Consider the following 23,259-nt stretch of genomic DNA (forward strand, 5'->3'; position numbering starts at 1 on the left):
TGTAAGACAAGAAAACAGTGTCATTATTCAAAAGAAATATTCACGAGTGTGTGCACTTGTGGCAGTCTAAGAAAGGGTTTTGCCGACGCTGGCGATGAGGCTTTCCACCTCATCCTTATCGATGCCGAAGGCTGTCTCTAGCACCTCCTCCGGGAGGGGTGGGTAGGCGTCGAAGAGAGCGGCGGCGAGCTGCGAGGTGCCCGGGTTCTGGCTATTGAGGGCGGAGATGGCGAGGGTGGAGTGGTCCTTGTCGGGATTGAGCTGGAAATGCACAAGGCCGCGAGGGAAGACAAAGAGATCGCCGGGGGAGAGGGTCTGCTGAAAGAGGGTATTGTTGGGCGTGGCGGTGACGAAGCCCACCTTGAGCGTGCCCTTGGCCAGGAAGAGCACCTCGGTGGCGCGGGGATGAACGTGGGGCGGGTTTAATCCCTTGGGGTCGAAGTCGATGCGGGCGATGGACAGGCCCTGCGTGTTGAGAGCAAAGAAGTTGGCTGCGCTGGCCAGGTTGACGGACACGCCCAGCCCTTTGATATTGCCTTTTCCTCCACCATCCTACTAGCCATACTCCTCTCCATCTTCCTTGTTGCCTCCCGTTCTCCACTCCTTGCCCCTCCCGTGCTTGGCTTGGATGCCTCTTCTGATTTTTTGTCTCGATAACGGATTACTCTTAAATAGCGTTCAAGTCGTCCTCTTTTTTTATTAGCATCATGCTAATTAATCCCCTCTGACCGTGCGAAACATCCTCTTCACTAGAAATATTCAAGACTCTAAGACGATTTTCATTGGAAAAATAATCCAAGACGATTTTCATTAGAAAAATCCTTGATCACCGATCGTATATCTAGGCCCTTAATTGGGTAGTAGCGATCTTGCCCTCCATCTTCGCACTCCATTTTAAAGATGTTAGGCTACTTGGGAGGGGATTGTTCCAAGTATTCTTCCTAGATGTAAGGCTACTTGGGAGGGGATTCTTGCAAGTAGACTTTGATGCAACAACAAAGGTAGCCTAAACATTTTTCAAGGGAACTCCTTTTCGTTTGGGCCTAAGGAAGATTTTCTTCCTAGCCTACACGAGAAACTTTGACCCTATCACAGAAGACAAGAACCATTATGCTACACCAACTACTTTGACCCTGTCACAAAGAAGACCAGAACCATTACCTTTTACACTCACATTTATAGATCTCCCTCATGCTTATTGGCCATTTCCAGAGGCCGTTGGGGTAGCCTACACTAGTCCTACAGGTGTCCACCATTTCTACTTTTTCCACGTTTGCTACGCCTGATGCTATTCACAAGGTTACGGTGATGACTCATGACCGTGATGTTGAGATTTTGGGAGACCCAAGCTCTCTATGGCAATGACGCTAATTCCACACTAATCACCTACTAATTACACATTATTAAAATGACCTAAGGTGGATGGTGTCTAATTATACACATGATGATGTGTATGTGCGATAGACTCAAATCAATTAGGTTCCAAGATAGATTAGCTTGGACTCATAGAGAGACTTGAGATGTGCAAAGTGCATGAGATGATTCATTGCTTGAAAAATGACCCCTTTTATAGGGTGGAGGTACAAATCTCATGGGACTTCCCTTGCATATGGGATAAATGTCTACTTGCCATATGGCATTTCTCACTCCATACCTCTTGTTTAGTGCACTTTGGCACCACAATTCTCAACACCCCCCCTTGGTGTCAAATCTTTGGGCTACTTCAAGGTGGTTGGATGATGCGAGTCATACAAATAAGCTTTCACTCTTCCTAACTCCCTCTATGTGCTAGGGTTTCTTTGACCCAAGATATAAATGTGCTACTTTGGCACTAACCCCGCCTTGATGCCGACATGGCAAATCACAGGTAGGGGTGACAAGCTACTTTGGCCATTTCTCGGCATGAGTACATCATTGGTCTTAGAGGCCGGTTTACAAAATCTTAAGGACTTTTTATAGAGATAAGGGGTGTCCTTTGTGGTTTTTATGCTACTTCTGGGACCTGTAGTCCCTCAAAACAATGTACAGAGACATGAGGTAGACGTGACAACAACCAGTGTCGGATCTACCCCTAGATGGGCCACTTTGCATGGGATTACTTTAGGGTAAGGGGTCGTAGGAGGCGGAAAAAATGCACTCCTTAAGTGACAACCTAATGCTCCATCTTGGTGGGTCATCTCTCTTGGCCTCCCTCTAGGTGGAAATGTTAAGGCATAAGATGATTCGGAGATGATGCTTCCCAAAGACAATGTAAAGAGTGATGATGCATTTGGTCAAAGTGATGAGTTTGTAGAGTCATCCTCGCAGAGAGATGTTGAATCAAGGCATAATGACTTTGTTGAGTCCTCCTTACCTGGGATGGAAAATATGAAGGATGCACTTCGTATAGAAGCACATGACACATTGAGAACTTATGAGGCCTTGCACAATGCACAATAGGATATATGCCATGATGCCTTGCAAGGCACCCATGCATTGCACACATATATAGAGACTATGCAGAGTGTTCACATGCTTCATTAGACTTTGCTCCAAGGATTACCCCCTCCTCTAGCATTATGGGAGGCAAGTCCGTACATCGACCAAGTGCTTTCTCAAGTCGAGAGTCAAAACCACTTCTTCATTATGAGGATTATGTAATGGAATATGCATGGCCTACAAAGGCTTGCCGCCCTCCCACCCGTACTAGGAATGAGCTTGTTACATAGAGCTCTTATAAATAATAAACCACTAAATGTTGAAATAAATATGTGAAATAAAAAATCTCAATGTAGAGCAGGGTCAAGCATTTGCAATACTGCAAGTCACAAGTCACAAGCATTTGCAATACTGCAAGTCACAAGCATAAATTGTTAAATCTTGTAACTCGGAACACAACTTCTACCCCCCTTGCTAAGGTATTTCTTTCTTTGATATTCGATGGTTGCTCCCAAATAGGCTCCATTAGCTTATTTGAGGTTCTTGGTGCCCTAAACTTTGTAAGTGTAGTAGTCTATTGTGCACACTACTACTAAGGCCTCTAAACTCCCCAATATAACTTCCAATAATGGCCGACCATTGATCATTCATAATCATGAATTTAGAAGGGTAGGTATAAAACGTAAAAAAGATCTAAGTTGACATTATTTCTAAAAATGGGTGTTTTTTTCCCTTGCTAAGGTCTTTCTTGAATCCATTATTGCATCTAAGAATGAGTGTTACAATCCCTTGCCACTTTCTTTCTTTAATCTTTTATGATTACCACCAAATATTCTCCATTAATGCATCTGAGGATTTTTGTGCCCTAAATGTCATGATCTCATTATAGACTTGATTTAGAATATCTGTTGAATATAGGGATAATAGGAAAATTTCTGACTGCCTTTCAATGAGGTTCCACCGTACCTTGAAAATCACTTTAGTAGTAGACAAGACTCACCACGCTTGGACGTTGGTTAGCATCTTTGTGAATGCTCCTAAATAGTACACAATCATTGACACATTGGGTTGCATCTTTGTGAATGCCCCTAAATAGTACACAATTATTGACAAATGCATGTATGCATTCATTATCCATGCCAAGTGTCATTACCACTCTTCTAGCATGTGCCCTCATATCTAACAACTTGTTGTTCCAAAGAAGCATCTTTTCATAACTCTATATACACATAAGATAACATAGCTTAATTTATGAGATTAGAAAGTACATAGATTAATTGAAGAGATTAGGAAATAAACATACAAAAGAAGTAAACAACAAAACATAAGCACACATTGAAAGATGCTTGTAACACTAAGCTTGCTCCAATCGTACATGGTTGGCAAGTTCAGTAGCTCCAAGGTCACACGAAGGGTTAACATTATGTGGCATTGATGGAAACATTTATTGATTGTGCATAGGATACCAACTCATGACCTCATTCACATCAATTCACATCAATTCTCTCCTAGAGACATCTCAATGCTTTACACAATCATCTTCTTGTTATAGAGTAATGATGCACTAAATCCCTCATACTACAATCTGTCTCCTCCTAATACTCATCCTAAATAAACGAAAGAACATATAAACACTTCAATTAAATGCGTGCAAGGGAGAGAAATTAACATATATACTCACCAAAGAATTCTTCTCGCATGTCCATTACTATAAACACACATGCCCATTACTATAAACACACAATTTATCCCTTTCATCTCACATAGAGATGGAATCTTGTGACAAAACCACTCATGATGACTCCTCATGGGAAAAACATCATCCTTGACAGATGATGAAGGTGAAGTATCATTTCTCATGGATACCTACAAAACTATAAGAAATTAGACATGGCTCTCCCAAAAATAGAGGATCATTCAGGCTTGGATATTTATACCTTCTCTAATCTTAATATGTGTCTATGGGCATGAGTATACATGTGGCTATAATGCACAGATGTATAACCACATACTGAAATAAAAAATTTAGGATTCTCACATGCCACATGTGACCTATGCTTTTGTCTTGCCAATCTTAGAACTTTTCCTCCGGTCGTAAAATTTGCAATGAAAAGACATATATCAGTTTCTTCCACTCCCCTACCTCAAGCAAGAACTCTTCCCTTTAAGTGCTTTCATCTCCTCTACCTCGAGTAACAATCTCATTCTCTCTCTTCCCTTTGTGTTCTTCCCTACCTCAAGCAAGAAAATCATGAACTCATCCTCAAGGTAAGGTTTTCTCCTCTCTGTTCCTCTCCTTTCTTTATTTTCATTCATTTATATGCATATGTAAGATTGGAAGGAGATTATTATACTTACCTCTATCTTTTTTATTCTTATATTATTCTTCCTATTCTCACTTCTCTATCTCTAAAACTTGACATTATAACTATTTGTTTCAAATCTCCTCTTTTTTTAAGTAAACTTATTAAATGTTTTTTAAATTAACTTTATTATGTTTGATTTTTTGGAGGTTTAGGTTTTAGGGTCTCTTATAGTTAGCTTCATTCCAACAACCAATCAAGAGGTAAGCCTTTCATATTATTATCTTCTTTAGTCTCTTTGATTCTTTGCTTTTGGTTGAAGCCTTAAGCATAAATCCTAAAAGCTTTTATGCATTGATTTAATGCATAATGGTTTTTATGCATTAGGCTTGATACATTATGTAATATCAAGCTTATGAATAAGCTCTATGTATAAGTGAATAAGAGCTTGGACCTTTATAATTCATAAGATCTCTATGCCATATATAGAGCTTATGATCAAATGAGTTGTATGTATGAGTGAACAAGAGTTTGGATCTTTATACTAAGAAATCTATGTATGTAGATCTTTAGTATAAATAATTCTATTCTCTCATGTATAAGTGCTAAGAGCTCTTATGCTCTATGCATAAAAGCATAAGATCTTGGAGCTTATGCATATTTCTCTTATTTATATAGCTCTTTTAAGAATGACTCTAATTAAAAATAAATTCCTTTATGCATCTTTCTATGCATAAAATCAAAATTAATGAGAATGAAACTTTTGAAATAAAAATAAATTCCTTTATTCATCTTTCTATGCATAAAATCAAAATTAATGAGAATAAAACTTTTGACATAAAAATAAATTCTTTTATGCATATTTCTATGTATAAAATCAAAATTAATGAGAATGACACTTTTGAATTAAAAATAAATTCCTTTATGCATCTTTCTATGCATAAAATCAAAATTGATGAGAATGACACTTTTGAAATAAATCTTTTAGAATGCATAAATGGAAGGAATTACTCTTTTAGAATATTCTAATGATATATGATAAACTTCAGTTCCACAAAATTTAAGAAGATTTTACCATAACCTCCTTTGTATAGCTGACCATTTCTCAATTTTAACATTCAATTTATGACTTGAATTAATCCAATTTGAATTCTAATATCTCTAATCTACTCCATTTTCTAAAAATTAGAGATTAAACAATGAAAAGACTTTAATCAATCATTTAATTAAACTTTCCAAGATTAAGAAGGGCTGAATTGTAAAGAAGAGAAGGGGGTGGCCTTTCCATCAAGGCATAGCATCAGATTTTAATTCAAACATTTTCAAAGCATAAAATTTAAGAAAACCATAGATTTAAAATTCACAATAAGTAAGAATTAAGCTTACATGGAGTTTGTAAGCTTTCCTTTGACTTGAGGGATTGAGGGTTCTACTCTTGTTTGCAGCAAGAGTGGCCACCAGTTCTTTTGGAGAGGATTTAGTAAAAAATAATTGAATTATCGAGTGAATTCAATGTATTTAACTCTGGGGAGGAGTAGAGTAGCAGTGCATAAACATTATTAATCTTTTACAAAGGGGGAGGCTTCGATTTATAGGAAAAAGGGAGCCTCTAACCAAGCAAACTGATTCTAGAATTTTCCAGATCAGTTTGGTCACTTTTTGACCATTTTTAGGTCAATTTAGCTTACTTTTTGGATCTAGTTGAAACAAGAGAGAGGAGAGATAAAAATATCTCATTATTTGTGAGTTTAAAACTCATCCACACATGTGAAATAGGTGCCTCCTTCATGAGGAGAATTCCCCACACTGAGGTATCAAAAATGCATCATTTCCTCTAAATATCTCTTCTTTTTTAACTAATAAACCTTGTCCTTAGTCAAGTCTTCATCTTATGTGAGCATTTACTCAATTTTGGGGGATTTTATTTTATTCTTCAATTTATCTCCTTCCTACATTTGGATTAATCCTATTGGTCCATAGGAACCTTAATTCAAAATGTTCAGAAAATCTGGACTCTAAGGTCCTTTTTACCTATTTTCGATTTATTCCAATTGCAAACTAGAAATTTCTTTTTGAATTTATGTTTCAAGGAAAATCATTTTAATAAGAAGGGATATTTTTCCATCCAAAGATATCTAAAAATTGAATTATCTCTCTCTAGAATATTTTCTCTCTCTAGGCCAAAACAGATAGAAATAAGATCTGTTATTATTCTGAAAAGGGGATTGATTACAAGGGGAGAAACTGGACATTTTGCGGGGCTGGGGGAGGAATCTTACAGTTTTTGGGAATTCCCCTTTTAAAGAACACGACATATGTATATGTGTGAATGGATGAAACTTGATCCTTCACTCTCTTATGCTCCTTCTTTGTCTCACGATCCAAGGTGCCATAGGTGAGGACACCTTTTGGTTTTCTTGAATGGATACAATTTGATCCTTCCTTCTCTCATGCTCCTTCTTTGTCAAGATCCAAGGTGTCATAGAGGTGACGCCACCTTTTTCATTTTCTTGAATGCTTGGCCAACTGGTTAGGAGATGATCAATAAATCTCAATCCTCCCAAACAAGAAGAGAATCTCTCTTGCCAAATGAGTGATCCTAAATGTTTGATGCCACACTTTTTAGGATGCGTACTTGATCTAGAAAATGAATGAATTTTATATTTGCCAAATCTGAACGTCGAAAGGAGATTAAATACGGGGGTGGCATTTAGGTTGATCCTCTCCACACCACTTACCAATCACCTAATATTAGACTATGTTGGGGAACTCCATTTTTAGATGGAACAAACTTCTCATGATCATATGGAGAAAATCAGTAAATGATTCCCATACAGGACGTTCTTGAGATGATCTAGCCATGATGTAACAAGTGATGGTCCACAAATTGGACAAGAACTATGGCCAAAGTTGTGTCCTAATTATTTTCAAGAGACAAATATGTGGTGTTTAGAGTATACAATTTATATTTGATACATCATACATCAAAGCCAAAAACTAATTTGCTTGCAAGAGACAAATATGTTGTGTTTGGAGTATATAATTTATATTTGACACATCATACACTAATGTAAAACTCTAAGTAAATTATTAAGGTTAGAATGCATACTAAAGCACTCTCCATATCCTAGAAAGTCATGCATTATCCACATTTAAATTTTGTTCATCTCTCCACTACATTGTGAAAGCGACCAGGACACATCATGCACTTGGATGCCACACCATAATATCTCAAGCTTCTTAATTAACAGATTAAGATACACATCCATGTTCTTGACTTTGTGCTTTTTGGGCATGAGAAGATCTAGCATCACATGACCCTTCTATATGGAATTCCATGAAGGGGTATTGTAGTTTACTACTACCACTAGCCATGTGGTCCATACTATTGATTTGAGACAAAATGGATTGAATCCATCCATCCCCAATCTAAGCCATAAGTGACGTGTCTCCTCCTTGAATTGCAACCACTTGTCTTCTAAGTGTTGCCATGCTGGTGGATCCATGAGGATCCTCATCATTCCATCGGTGGAGTAATTGTGTGCACGTCATGTCATGATCTCATTATAGACTAGATTTAGAATATCTGTTGAATTTAGGGGATTATTCAGGCTTGGATATTTATATCTTCTCTAATCTTAATATGTGTCTATGGGCATGAGTATACATGTGGCTATACATGCACAGATGTATAACCACATACTAAAATAAAAAATTTAGGATTCTCACATGCCACATGTGACCTATGCTTTTGTCTTGCCAATATTAGAACTTTTCCTCCCTTCGCAAAATTTGCAATGAAAAGACATATATCAGTTGCTTCCACTCCCCTACCTCAAGCAAGAACTCTTCCCTTTAAGTGCTTTCATCTCCTCTACCTCGAGTAACAATCTCATTCTCTCTCTTCCCTTTGTGTTCTTCCCTACCTCAAGCAAGAAAATCATGAACTCATCCTCAAGGTAAGGTTTTCTCCTCTCTGTTCCTCTCCTTTCTTTATTTTCATTCATTTATATGCATATGTAAGATTGGAAGGAGATTATTATACTTACCTCTATATTTTTTATTCTTTGTATTCTCACTTCTCTATCTCTAAAACTTGAGATTATAACTAGTTGTTTTAAATCTCCTCTTTTACTAGGTAAACTTATTAAATATTTTTTAAATTAACTTTATTATGTTTGATTTTTTGGAGGTTTAGGTCTTAGGGTTTCTTATAGCTAGCTTCATTCCAACAACCAATCAAAAGGTAAGCCTTTCATATTATTATCTTCTTTAGTATCTTTGATTCTTTGCTTTTGGTTAAATCCTTATGCATAAAGCTTTAGGCTTGAGCATAAATCCTTAAAGCTTTTATGCATTGGTTTAATGCATAATGGTTTTTATGCATTAGGCTTGATACATTATGCAATATAAAGCTTATGAATAAGCTCTATGTATAAGTGAATAAGAGCTTGGACCTTTATTATTTATAAGATCTCTAAGTTGTATGTATAAGTGAATAAGAGTTTAGATCTTTATACTAAGAAATCTATGTATGCAGATCTTTAGTATATCTAATTCTATTCTCTCATGTATAAGAGCTAAGAGCTCTTAATGCTCTATGCATAAAAGCAGAAGATCTTGGAGCTTATGCATATTTCTCTTATTTATATAGCGCTTATGCTCTTATGCATAAAAACATAAGTGTATTATACCAAGCTTATGATTAAATGAGCTATATGTATAAGTGAATAAGAGCTTGGAGCTTCATACTAAGAGATCTATGTATGGAGATCTTTAGTATATATATTTCTATTCTCTCATGTATAGGAGCTAAGAGCTCTTATTCTTCTTTGTGCATAAAATCATAAGATCTTGGAGCTTATGCGTATTTCTCTTATGTATAGAGCAGGCTCTTATGCATAAAAACATAAGAGCATTATATAGAAACCAATATGTACAGAGCTCGATGTGTAGAGCTTATATACATACTTAATAAAAATATTATACATAAGAGCATATGAGCTTTATGTAGAGAGTACTTGAGCATATGAGCTCTAAGTATAGAGAGTACTTGAGCATATGAGCTCTTAGTATTGAGATCTTATGCAAAAATCTCTTATCTATATATCTATTAGTATAGAGCTCTATATCTCTTTGCATAGAGATCTTATGGTCTATGCATATAGCTCTTACATCTCTCATGCTCACTATGCTTTTACTTGTGCCTTGATTACTTGACTAGGGCTCATTTGGCTAGTGCTCATGCATGCTATGCTTTTTCTTGTGCCTTGATTAACCTAGGGAGGGCTCGCCTTGTGACCAAGCTGCTTTACTTTCCCGTGCGCCTAGCCTTACTACACATCATTGCCTCCTACGGTCCTCTCACTACAACAAACCCCCTGCCTTAGCAAGATGGGCCCAAAATGACAGGTTTTTGCAAACACGTCATTTAAATGATGACAAATCTTGCATAAACGATGCATTCTAAAGGTGAGAATGTTGTGTCGCGCTAACCCCGTCGCACTCATGGTTGCATAAGCAACACCTTACTACGCATCAGATAAAGGATGCCTGAAGCAACACTTGTAAACAACAAAGCATCGCTTAAGTGACATTATAATAGATGCATTGCTTACACAATGCCTTGGAAAGTTAAAAAAAACCCAAAATAGATGGCTCCCGTGAATTCGGAGGAGCCATTTGCTTGAAGTTCCATCAACGCACGATCGCCATCCCTGCCGCCATCTCGTTGCTTCTCTACCAGTCCCCGCCCTTAGCTCAGGCCGTCCTACCAGGTCAGTGGGTGTGTGTGTGTGTGTGTGTGTGTGAGAGAGAGAGAGAGAGAGAGAGAGAGAGAGGTGATGTGAGAGAGGGATGTGTGTGTGTGTGTATGTGTGTAAGGGAGAGAGAGAGGTGTGTGTGTGTGAGTGAGTGAGAGATAAATGTGTGTGTGCACGCGCGCGCGCACGTGTGTGTGTGTGTGTGAGAGAGAGAGAGAGAGAGAGAGAGGTGTGATGTAAGAGAGGCATGTGTGTGTGCATGTAAGAGAGAGAGAGAGAGAGAGAGAGGTGTGATGTGTGTGTGTGAGTGAGAGAGCAATGTGTGGGTGCATGTGTGAATGAGAGAGAGAGAGAGAGAGGTGAATGAGTGAGAGAAAGGGAGAGAGTGTAAGAGAAAGGTGTGATCAGCAAGTTGGACATCGGGAAGGTGGTGTCCCGTACATGTAGGCAGTTAGAGTCACCCCAAGAATTCTCTAGCTTGTTACCAAAATGCTCTGGATGCGCTTTAAGGCTCATCCATGTAAGCGAGATAGAGAGAGAGAGATTGAAGTAAGCAAATGTGTTTATGCATGAGAGAGAGAGAGCAATAGAGAAGAGAGTGAGAGAAAGAGAGAAGAGGGAGTGAGAATGAGAGAGAGGATGAGCAAGAGGGTACAGAGATAGAGCAAGAGGAAGAGATGGGTGAATGTGTGTCTATGAGAGAGAGAGAGAGAGAGAGAGAGAGAGATAGATAGAGATAATGAGAGGGTTTGTGTATCTCTCTCTCTCGAGAATAGAAAGATAGTGAGAAGTAGAGAGGGTGTGTGTGAGAACACAGAAAGAGAGAGATTGAGAGGTAGAAGGGAGATATGGAGATATAGATAGAGAGTGTGTGTTTAAGAATGAGGAAGGGAAAAAATGAGGGTTGAGAGAGAGAGAGAAAGAGATTTCAAATACATTAAACCATCCCAAGAGTTTTAGAATGAGGATTACTATAAATCCTCACCTTGAAGAAATTATGATGGTACCACAAGTCATTTACCATTGAGGCGAATGACATGTTCTAGCACTTATATAAGTAAATAGTTGAGTTTTGAGATAATAAAGTGTAGACATGAATGTATGATATATCTTTAAATTAATGATAAATTGGTGACCTTGTGGTGGAGGATGCTCATTTGGCCGTCGCATGTATAAAAGGTGGTCTAACAAAGCATTTTTTAAATGCCAAACTTCCTACATGTATGTGCATCTAATTATGTACGTGTATATTCATATTAGATGTACCTAAAAAAGTGTTTCTTGATGTGAGACTCATCTCAATTCTAACAGAAAGTCATCCCACATATAGTATTGACAGATGCCTCTCTTGATCTTAAAAGAGGGTCATCCCACGGACACACACACGCACAAACACACACATGCATGCACACAAATTCGCTTTTATCAGCTTACTCCCTCAATTTATTTATCTTACTTAAACACAAACACACATACATTTATATTTAGATATTCTCTCTCTCTCTCTCTCTCTCTGTCTCTCTCTCACACACACACACACACGCACACACGCACACACACACACACACACACACACATATACACACACACATGCGGGTCTAACACACACACACGCACACACACATATTAAAGGCAATGTGTGATCCTAGAACCCATACCCTAAACCCTAACTCCTAGACCCTAGACTCAAAACCCAAAATCCAAAACCCAAAACCCAAAACCTCAAATCCTTAAGCTCTAAACCATAAACCTTAAGCTCTAATCTCTTAAATACTATTTAAGGATTGGGAGAAATTCATAATGAGTTGAGATCATTTTTCTAAAATGTAGGAACCTACTTTATGAATTTGTAACTTGTTTGGATTATAGTACTAGATATACCTCTACTTACGGTGATTTATCAAATATATTAAAGATTATTTTTATCACTTTAATAATTTTCTAAGGTCTACCACACACAGTCATGAATACATGCCTTAGAAGAGAAATGCTAAAAATGGTTATTGGTGTAGGGTCTTCATTTGGATGATTTTCTCAATATTTGATAAAAGCCCCAAATTCTTGATGCAGTAGCAATTGTAATTAGGCCAACTTTACCCTACTTTTTTTGAAAAGCCCCAATTTCTTGTGGCATCGGGAGCTTCAATTTGTTGACCTTTTTCCATATTTGAGAAAAGCCTCAAATTTCTATTGAAGCAATGCCTCTAATTTTTGGATTATGCTGTCACCCCTTAAGAGCATATGCAAGAGGAATCAATTAAAGAATCAAATGAAGGGGGTGGATATATATGAGAATAGCAACTCACTAATCAATGATTTGGAACCGACAAACTTCAAAACACTCAAGGTACTTAGGGTTTATCACTCGATTAGTAAATGGTTTGCATTCAAACTTAAGATGTGGTTAGTTTGTACAATTAGTTAGAATGCCCTAAAATTAATTGATCAATTTTACACATCACCCCTGATATCTATGTTTTTGCATTGGTTTGTGATGCATTTTCTCCCATCTTTTCTTTAAGTTGGGATAAGCCCCTTGAGGTGATCAGGTACTTGTGTGTTATCTTCAAAACACACTAAAAATCTCAAAGAGTGATGCTCTGTAGAGGGAGAACAGAGAAAAACATTAATAGAGTGTGCTTAGGCAAAGAGGAAAAGAAGGCTTTTACTAATGAAAGTTGATTAATGGGAGTAGTATGGATCAAGGCTCTGATATTGTATTAGTGTCATGTTTAGAGGTAATGTTATTATGGTCAGTGGAAGATGTTCATGACGCGAGTGTAGGAGTAGAACTTGTGTAATAAATATATAGAAACGTACATGATAGAGGATATAGAGACAAACCATAATTTAAAAATATAAATAGAAATAGACTACATTTTAGGACATGGGTTTCTCCATATCTTATAGAATACAATTAGTTTTTGATCTAATGCATCACAGTTAGGCTTGAATTTTTGCTAGAAATGTGAATGAAATGCATCAAGCTTTGGCATGGATTATGCTCCAATAGTATGTATACCAAATTTTAATGCAGTTGCAAATCCTATAAATTATAGTACAAGGGGAGATCATCCCCAAAACACTATTGGTATCATGGGACCAGAGCTCACGCTATGATGGGTTGGAAAATGTCTATGATGTGAGGAGGATGTGAGCGTAGGAGAAGAAGTTGTGCAAAAAGTGATGGAGATCAGGCCATGTACATGGTGCTCGTTTGTGTGTGTGTGTGAGAGAGAGAGATAGAGATTAAAAGATAGAGAGAGATGTGATAGCCAACAATTGACAGAGACTCCACATCACAATAATGTTTGTATTATGATAATAAATCCACCATGTGTAATTATTCATATAGGCACCAAATCCCTATCTTGATCACACACCACTAGACATTTAATAGCCTCCAAAATATCCAACAAATGCCCTTCAGAGTGGAGTGTCCACTAACAGTGAGACTTGACCTTCGGTATGATGATTTGGGCTCTTAGATTGCAATCATAATGATGCCAACACGTTAAACTCTCGTGTCACACACCTGATACAAGAGCTTGACCATACATAATGACTATATTATTCTATCCATAAACATCTCCCCTACCTCTAGGTAGGGAAAGTAGGGAAAAGGAGCCAAGCCTTTTATAGAAGGCTTAGAAAAACGATATCCAAAATATTGAGATTTTGGGTGACTTCTCGAGTAAAGAACTCATGACTATAAAATACTCAGTTTTTGGTGGCCATCATTGTTGAGATATCGAGTTCAACTAGTGCTAAGGGACATTGGTTACTCGCCTTGATGATAGCTTCTGCACTTATGTCACTGGCACAATTGGTGTGATTATTTGTTGATATGCCACCATTGGATGACAGGCTGTGTGAGAGCCACTTTGAAGTACTATAGCTATGTCATAGTTATACCGCCAGCTCATATAGTCGGGTTCACAATATAGACTGACCACTTTGTGTATGTGGTTGCAGGACAATACTTTCCCTTTATGTACATACTCTTACCTTTTAGTTATATGGATGTAGAGAAGAGAAGAAGAAAGAAGAAAATTCAGCCATCCATCTCTCTTGTGTCTTGCAGTCTCTTGTATGTGTGTGTTTTTGCTTTGCACCAAGGAACTCAAGCTCTCTCTCTCCCCCACATTCTCTTTAATCTTGGGCATAGAATCCATAACTCCTGCATAACTAGAAGATGATTTTGGAAGTCTAAAAAACTCTCCCCATGTTGATGCATTATTGATGATGACCTTCTTTTGACATCATTTCCCGGTGATAGGGCTATCATTTTAGGCTTAGGGACCAAGAGAGAGCACCCATATATGTTAATGCTTGATTTGGAAGCTATAATGAAGGATTTTGTTGATGATGTGGCATGGTAAATTTAATCTTAAAGGCTTTCTTGTGGAAAAACGCCAAATTTTTTAATTGGTGTACGGTCTTCATTTGGATGATTTTTTCAATGTTGGATAAAAGCCCCAAATTTTTGATGCGGTAGCAGTTGTGATTAGGCCAACTTTGCCAGGTACTTTTGGGAGAGCCCCAATTTCTTGTGGCTTCGGGAGCTTCAATTTGTTGACCTTTTTCCATATTAGGGAAAAGCCTCAAATTGTTATCGAAGCAATGCCTCTAATTTTCCGATTATGCAATGTCACCCCTTAAAAGCATATGCAAGAGGAAGCAATTAAAGAATCAAATGAAGGGGGTAGATATATATGAGGATAGCAACTCACCAATCAATGATTTGGAATCGAAGAACTTCTCAAAAGTCAAGGTGATTAAGGTTTACCACTTGATTAGTAGATGGTTTGCATTCAAACTTGATACGTGCTTAGCTTGTACCACTAGTTTTAGAAGGCCCTAAAATTAATTGATCAATTTTACATGTCACCCCTAATAACTGTGTTTTTGCACCAGTTTGTGATGCATTTTCCCCTGCCTCTGCTTTGAGTTGGGATAAGCCCCTTGAGGTGATGAGGTAGCTATGTGTTATCTTCAAAATACACTAAAAATCTCAAAGAGTGATGCTTTGTAGAGGGAGAACAAAGAAAAACATTGATAGAGTATACTTAGGCAAAGAGGAAAAGAAGGATTTTTACTGATGAAAATTGATTAATGGGAGTATTATGGATCAAGGCTTTGATATCATATTAGTGTCCACATGATTAAAGCTATGTTATGGTGGGTGGAGAATGTTCATGATGCGAGTGTAGGAGCAAAACTTGTGGAAAGAGAGATGGAGATGGAGGTTCAAGCCATGGAGATGGTGCTGAGAGAGAGAGAGAGAGAGAGAGAGAGAGAGAGAGAGAGAGAGAGAGAAGGATGTGATAGCCAACAATAGAGAAAGCTTACATAGCATAACAATCATTGTATAATTTCAATTGTGTTTTTCCAAGAGAGAATTTAATTCCTTGGGAAGCAGAGTATAAGAAAATCTAATCTCATCTTAAATACTTATGTACATAGTTTAGGAAGTTAGTTGTCCTACCACGTCTTGGTCTCCCCCTTTCTCTCTCACACACGCTCGTCTCTCTCTCTCTCCCTCTCCCTCTATATATATATATATATATCTACCTCTAACGGCAAATTACAGTATAGCAGCAGATTTTTGCTCTACTAACAGTGCTGCTCAGTAGCAGCGAAATTTCGCTGCTAGAAGCGTTGCTAAGCAGCGAGATTTCGTTTGCTGAAGCAGCTAGCGTAATCCCTGACATCCTCACAAAAAAAGCACTGCTAGAAAACGTTGTTGTTCCCTCGACGTGTTGTAGTGAAGCTTAAGACGTGGTTTGTTTGTACCACTAGTTAGAAGGCCCTAAAATTAATTGATCAATTTTCCATGTCACCCCTAATATATATATATTTTTATTGGTTTGAGATATATTTTCCCCCGCCTTTTCTTTAAGTTGGGATAAGCCCCTTTAGGTGATGAGGTAGCTATGTGTTATCTTCAAAACACACTAAAAATCTCAAAAAGTGATGCTCCGTAGAGGGAGAACAAAGCAAAACATTGATAGAGTGTGCTTAGGTAAAGATGAGAAGAAGGATTTTTACTAATGAAAGTTGATTAATGGGAGTATTATGGATCAGGGCTTTGATATTGTATTAGTATCCACATGATAAGAGCTCATGTTATGGTGGGTGGAAGATGTTCATAATGCAAGTGTAGGACCAGAACTTGTGCAAAGAGAGATGGAGATGGAGGTTCAAGCCATGGAAATGGTGCTGAGAGAGAGAGAGAGAGAGAGAGAGAGAGAGAGAGAGAAGGATGTGATAGCCAAATATAGAGAAAGCTTACATAGCAAACAATAATTGTATAATTTGAATTGTATTATGATAATACTTCCACCATGTACAATGAGGATGTGATAGCCAACAATCGAGAAAGCTTACATAGCACAGCAATAATTGTATAATTTAAATTGTATTATGATAATACTTCCACCATGTACAATGAGGATGTGATAACCAACAATAGAGAAAGCTTACATAGCACAGCAATAATTGTATTATCATAATACTTCCACCATGTACAATGGCTTATATAGGCACCACGGCCCCATGTTATGTCCTCTTATGAAGAGGTTGTTCACACAGTAGTGGACACTTACAAAACTCCGAAATATCCAAAGAAAAATATGCCTTCTTTCTCTACATGTGTGAGGGCTTGCACAAATAAAAACAGAAAGGAAGTGTGGTATGTATCAACTATTATCACATCTGCTCTCTCTCTCTCTTTCTCTACACAAACCCAATAAAAAAAGATTCATCCTAGAAAAGAAAAGCAAGCTAGAATCCATACCCTTGTGGTCCCATCTCTACAGCATTAGCTTAGCAGCAGTGAGCCAAAACTTTGAAGGTTTACTTGCCCTTCCAAGAGAGAACGTGAATCCTTGGGAAGCTGAGCATAAGAAAATCTAATCTCATCTTAAATACTTATGTACATAGTTTAGGAAGTTGGTGGTACTACCACTTCTCTGTCTCCCTCACACACTCTCGTCCCTCTCTCTCCCCTCTCTCTCTCTCTCTTTCAACGAACAAATTATGTTGTCTCCTTCAACTGCGTGGCACCTATGGCCGGCGTGACATAAACCAGCGATCATCAATGCGAAGGATACAACATAAACCACAAGGTTCTGGAATGCGGATGTCAACATCGGTTTGACATGGGCGGCAATTGGAGACTACGTCAATCAGCGGTGACGTCCTACCTCAATTCCGACAGCGGGGATCGAACGGGGACTGGGTCTGTCGAAGCGGCGACTCTTTCTTGGAGCGGATAGGACTGGTTCCTTCGAGAGCGAGCGAGCGGATAATTAGACTTGTTCTTTCCCGCTGCAGCATATAAATACCACGTCTGGCGCATGAGGATCTATTCTGATCATCTCCAATTATATCCCAGGGCGCTCACAGCTTTCCCTCCTCATCATCGCATTCCCTCCATCCGCAAACCAATATGGCAGCAGCAGCAGCCAGCAGCTTGCTTCTACTGGCACTAGTCATGCTCATGTCTCCGCTCATACAACAAGTGAGGGCCGCCGATGGAGACCCTCTGCAGGACTTCTGTGTGGCGGATAACACCAGCATGATCACCCTCAACGGGTTCACCTGCAAGCCAGCCAATGAGGTGCAGGACGCCGACTTCAAGTTCACGATGCTTGAGTATCCCGCCAAACCTATCAAAGGGCTGGGCGTGTCCGTCAACCTGGCCAGCGCAGCCAACTTCTTTGCTCTCAACACGCAGGGCCTGTCCATCGCCCGCATCGACTTCGACCCCAAGGGATTAAACCCGCCCCACGTTCATCCCCGCGCCACCGAGGTGCTCTTCCTGGCCAAGGGCACGCTCAAGGTGGGCTTCGTCACCGCCACGCCCAACAATACCCTCTTTCAGCAGACCCTCTCCCCCGGCGATCTCTTTGTCTTCCCTCGCGGCCTTGTGCATTTCCAGCTCAACCCCGACAAGGACCACTCCGCCCTCGCCATCTCCGCCCTCAATAGCCAGAACCCGGGCACCTCGCAGCTCGCCGCCGCTCTCTTCGACGCCTACCCACCCCTCCCGGAGGAGGTGCTAGAGACAGCCTTCGGCATCGATAAGGATGAGGTGGAAAGCCTCATCGCCAGCGTCGGCAAAACCCTTTCTTAGACTGCCACAAGTGCACACACTCGTGAATATTTCTTTTGAATAATGACACTGTTTTCTTGTCTTACATGATTGGCCAAAAAAAAAAAAAACCACATGGCCTCACAAAATATGCCATCATCACGTTGTTTAGAATATAACTATTCCCCACCAACTTATACACATAGTCTCTGTGAATAACAACATTGTTTTCTTATGTGATTGCCAAAAATATTAGATGGGCTTACAAAATATGAATCTGGCCAATTGTGTAACCAAGTTTTAAAACTTGTTTTTTACATTATTAGAATATAATTACACGCCGCCAATTTATACACACACTCTCATGAATGAACTACGCTTAGCATGAATCCCTTTTGATTAATGACATTGTTTTCTTACGTGATTGGCAAAAAAATACATGGGCTCACAAACTATGAATCTTGCCAATTGTGTTTAAAATTTGATTATCTTATCTAGCTTGCTAATTAAAAATATTATCTTGGTAAGATTACACTTGTCCTCGACTGTTTGGTATCCATATGGGTGCAACAGCTCAAGTCTAGGATACAGCGTCGTGAAGCTCCTTGTTCTGCGTGCTTCACGTCTTCTCTTCTAACCTTGCCGTTCACTACCCTCCCCTTTGCATGTCTGCCCCTATGCTCTTCGTCCACCTCACACCTCTTTAATATTGCCTTTTCCTCCACCATCCTACTAGCCATACTCCTCTCCATCTTCCTTGTTGCCTCCCGTTCTCCGCTCCTTGCCCCTCCCGTGCTCGGCTTGGATGCCTCTTCTGATTTTTTGTCTCGATAACGGATTACTCTTAAATAGCGTTCAAGTCGTCCTCTTTTTTTATTAGCATCATGCTAATTAATCCCCTCTGACCGTGCGAAACATCCTCTTCACCAGAAATATTCAAGACTCTAAGACGATTTTCATTGGAAAAATAATCCAAGACGATTTTCATTGGAAAAATCCTTGATCACCGATCGTATATCTAGGCCCTTAATTGGGTAGTAGCGATCTTGCCCTCCATCTTCGCACTCCATTTTAAAGATGTTAGGCTACTTGGGAGGGGATTGTTCCAAGTATTCTTCCTAGATGTAAGGCTACTTGGGAGGGGATTCTTGCAAGTAGACTTTGATGCAACAACAAAGGTAGCCTAAATATTTTTCAAGGGAACTCCTTTTCGTTTGGGCCTAAGGAAGATTTTCTTCCTAGCCTACACGAGAAACTTTGACCCTATCACAGAAGACAAGAACCATTATGCTACACCAACTACTTTGACCCTGTCACAAAGAAGACCAGAACCATTACCTTTTACACTCACATTTATAGATCTCCCTCATGCTTATTGGCCATTTCCAGAGGCCGTTGGGGTAGCCTACACTAGTCCTACAGGTGTCCACCATTTCTAGTTTTTCCACGTTTGCTACGCCTGATGCTATTCACAAGGTTACGGTGATGGCTCATGACAGTGATGTTGAGATTTTGGGAGACCCAAGCTCTCTATGGCAATGACGCTAATTCCACACTAATCACCTACTAATTACACATTATTAAAATGACCTAAGGTGGATGGTGTCTAATTATACACATGATGATGTGTATGTGCGATAGACTCAAATCAATTAGGTTCCAAGATAGATTAGCTTGGACTCATAGAGAGACTTGAGATGTGCAAAGTGCATGAGATGATTCATTGCTTGAAAAATGACCCCTTTTATAGGGTGGAGGTACAAATCTCATGGGACTTCCCTTGCATATGGGATAAATGTCTACTTGCCATATGGCATTTCTCACTCCATACCTCTTGTCTAGTGCACTTTGGCACCACAATTCTCAACACCCCCCTTGGTGTCAAATCTTTGGGCTACTTCAAGGTGGTTGGATGATGCGAGTCATACAAATAAGCTTTCACTCTTCCTAACTCCCTCTATGTGCTAGGGTTTCTTTGACCCAAGATATAAATGTGCTACTTTGGCACTAACCCCGCCTTGATACCGACATGGCAAATCACAGGTAGGGGTGACAAGCTACTTTGACCATTTCTCGGCATGAGTACATCATTGGTCTTAGAGGCCGGTTTACAAAATCTTAAGGACTTTTTATAGAGAGAAGGGGTGCCCTTTGTGGTTTTTATGCTACTTCTGGGACCTGTAGTCCCTCAAAACAATGTACAGAGACATGAGGTAGACGTGACAACAACCAGTGTCGGATCTACCCTAGATGGGCCACTTTGCATGGGATTACTTTAGGGTAAGGGATGGTAGGAGGCGGAAAAAATGCACTCCTTAAGTGACAACCTAATGCTCCATCTTGGTGGGTCATCTCTCTTGGCCTCCCTCTAGGTGGAAATGTTAAGGCATAAGATGATTCGGAGAAGACAATGTAAAGAGTGATGATGCATTTGGTCAAAGTGATGAGTTTGTAGCGTCATCCTCGCAGAAAGATGTTGAATCAAGGCATAATGACTTTGTTGAGTCCTCCTAACCTGGGATGGAAAATATGAAGGATGCACTTCGTATAGATGCACATGACACATTGAGAACTTATGAGGCCTTGCACAATGCACAATAGGATATATGCCATGATGCCTTGCAAGGCACCCATGCATTGCACACATATATAGAGACTATGCAGAGTGTTAACATGCTTCATTAGACTTTGCTCCAAGGATTACCCCCTCCTCTAGCATTATGGGAGGCAAGTCCGTACATCGACCAAGTGCTTTCTCAAGTCGAGAGTCAAAACCACTTCTTCATTATGAGGATTATGTAATGGAATATGCATGGCCTACAAAGGCTTGCCGCCCTCCCACCCATACTAGGAATGAGCTTGTTGCATAGAGCTCTTATAAATAATAAACCACTAAATGTTGAAATAAATATGTGAAATAAAAAATCTCAATGTAGAGGAGGGTCAAGCATTTGCAATACTGCAAGTTTCAAGCATAAATTGTTAAATCTTGTAACTCGGAACACAACTTCTATCCCCCTTGCTAAGGTATTTCTTTCTTTGATATTCGATGGTTGCTCCCAAATAGGCTCCATTAGCTTATTTGAGGCTCTTGGTGCCCTAAACTTTGTAAGTGTAGTAGTCTATTGTGCACACTACTACTAAGGCCTCTAAACTCCCCAATATAACTTCCAATAATGGCTGAGCATTGATCATTCATAATCATGAATTTAGAAGGGTAGGTATAAAACGTAAAAAAGATCTAAGTTGACATTATTTCTAAAAATGGGTGTTTTTTTCCCTTGCTAAGGTCTTTCTTTAATCCATTATTGCATCTAAGAATGAGTGTTACAATCCCTTGCCACTTTCTTTCTTTGATCTTTTATGATTACCACCAAATATTCTCCATTAATGCATCTGAGGATTTTTGTGCCCTAAATGTCATGATCTCATTATAGACTTGATTTAGAATATCTGTTGAATATAGGGATAATAGGAAAATTTCTTACTGCCTTTCAATGAGGTTCCACCGTACCTTGAAAATCACTTCAGTAGTAGACAAGACTCACTACGCTTGGACGTTGGTTAGCATCTTTGTGAATGCTCCTAAATAGTACATAATCATTGACACATTGGGTTGCATCTTTGTGAATGCCCCTAAATAGTACACAATTATTGACAAATGCATGTATGCGTTCATTATCCATGCCAAGTGTCATTACCACTCTTCTAGCATGTGCCCTCATATCTAACAACTTGTTGTTCCAAGGAAGCATCTTTTCATAACTCTATATACACATAAGATAACATAGCTTAATTTATGAGATTAGAAAGTACATAGATTAATTGAAGAGATTAGGAAATAAACATACAAAAGAAGTAAATAACAAAACATAAGCACACATTGAAAGATGCTTGTAACACTAAGCTTGCTCCAATCGTACATGGTTGGCAAGTTCAGTAGCTCTAAGGTCACACGAAGGGTTAACTTTATGTGGCATTGATGGATACCAACTCATGACCTCATTCACATCAATTCTCTCATAGAGACATCTCAATGCTTTACACAATCATCTTCTTGTTATAGAGTAATGATGAACTCAATCCCTCATACTACAATCTGTCTCCTCCTAATACTCATCCTAAATAAACGAAAAAACATATAAACACTTCAATTAAATGCGTGCAAGGGAGAGAAATTAACATATATACTCACCAAAGAATTCTTCTCGCATGTCCATTACTATAAACACACATGCCCATTACCATAAACACACAATTTATCCCTTTCATCTCACATAGAGATGGAATCTTGTGACAAAACCACTCATGATGACTCCTCATAGGAAAGACATCATCCTTGACAGATGATGAAGGTGAAGTATCATTTCTCATGGATACCTACAAAACTATAAGAAATTAGACATGGCTCTCCCAAAAATAGAGGATCATTCAGGCTTGGATATTTATACCTTCTCTAATCTTAATATGTGTCTATGGGCATGAGTATACATGTGCCTATAATGCACAGATGTATAACCACATACTGAAATAAAAAATTTAGGATTCTCACATGCCACATGTGACCTATGCTTTTGTCTTGCCAATCTTAGAACTTTTCCTCTGGTCGCAAAATTTGCAATGAAAAGACATATATCAGTTGCTTCCACTCCCCTACCTCAAGCAAGAACTCTTCCCT

The 23,259-nt window shown here is 39.0% G+C and overlaps 2 pseudogenes; one reads left to right on the forward strand and one right to left on the reverse strand.

The window, feature by feature from the left end:
• Positions 1-66: 66 nt before the first annotated feature.
• On the reverse strand, positions 67-17,846 carry LOC147626425 (germin-like protein 8-5 pseudogene; annotated as a pseudogene).
• Positions 17,847-17,936: 90 nt separating this feature from the next.
• LOC147626426 (germin-like protein 8-2 pseudogene) lies at positions 17,937-18,623 on the forward strand (annotated as a pseudogene).
• Positions 18,624-23,259: the final 4,636 nt, after the last annotated feature.

This window comes from Cibotium barometz, chromosome 22, assembly GCF_041138505.1.
Source record: "Cibotium barometz isolate CiBa-2024 chromosome 22, ASM4113850v1, whole genome shotgun sequence".
Taxonomy (NCBI): domain Eukaryota; kingdom Viridiplantae; phylum Streptophyta; class Polypodiopsida; order Cyatheales; family Cibotiaceae; genus Cibotium; species Cibotium barometz.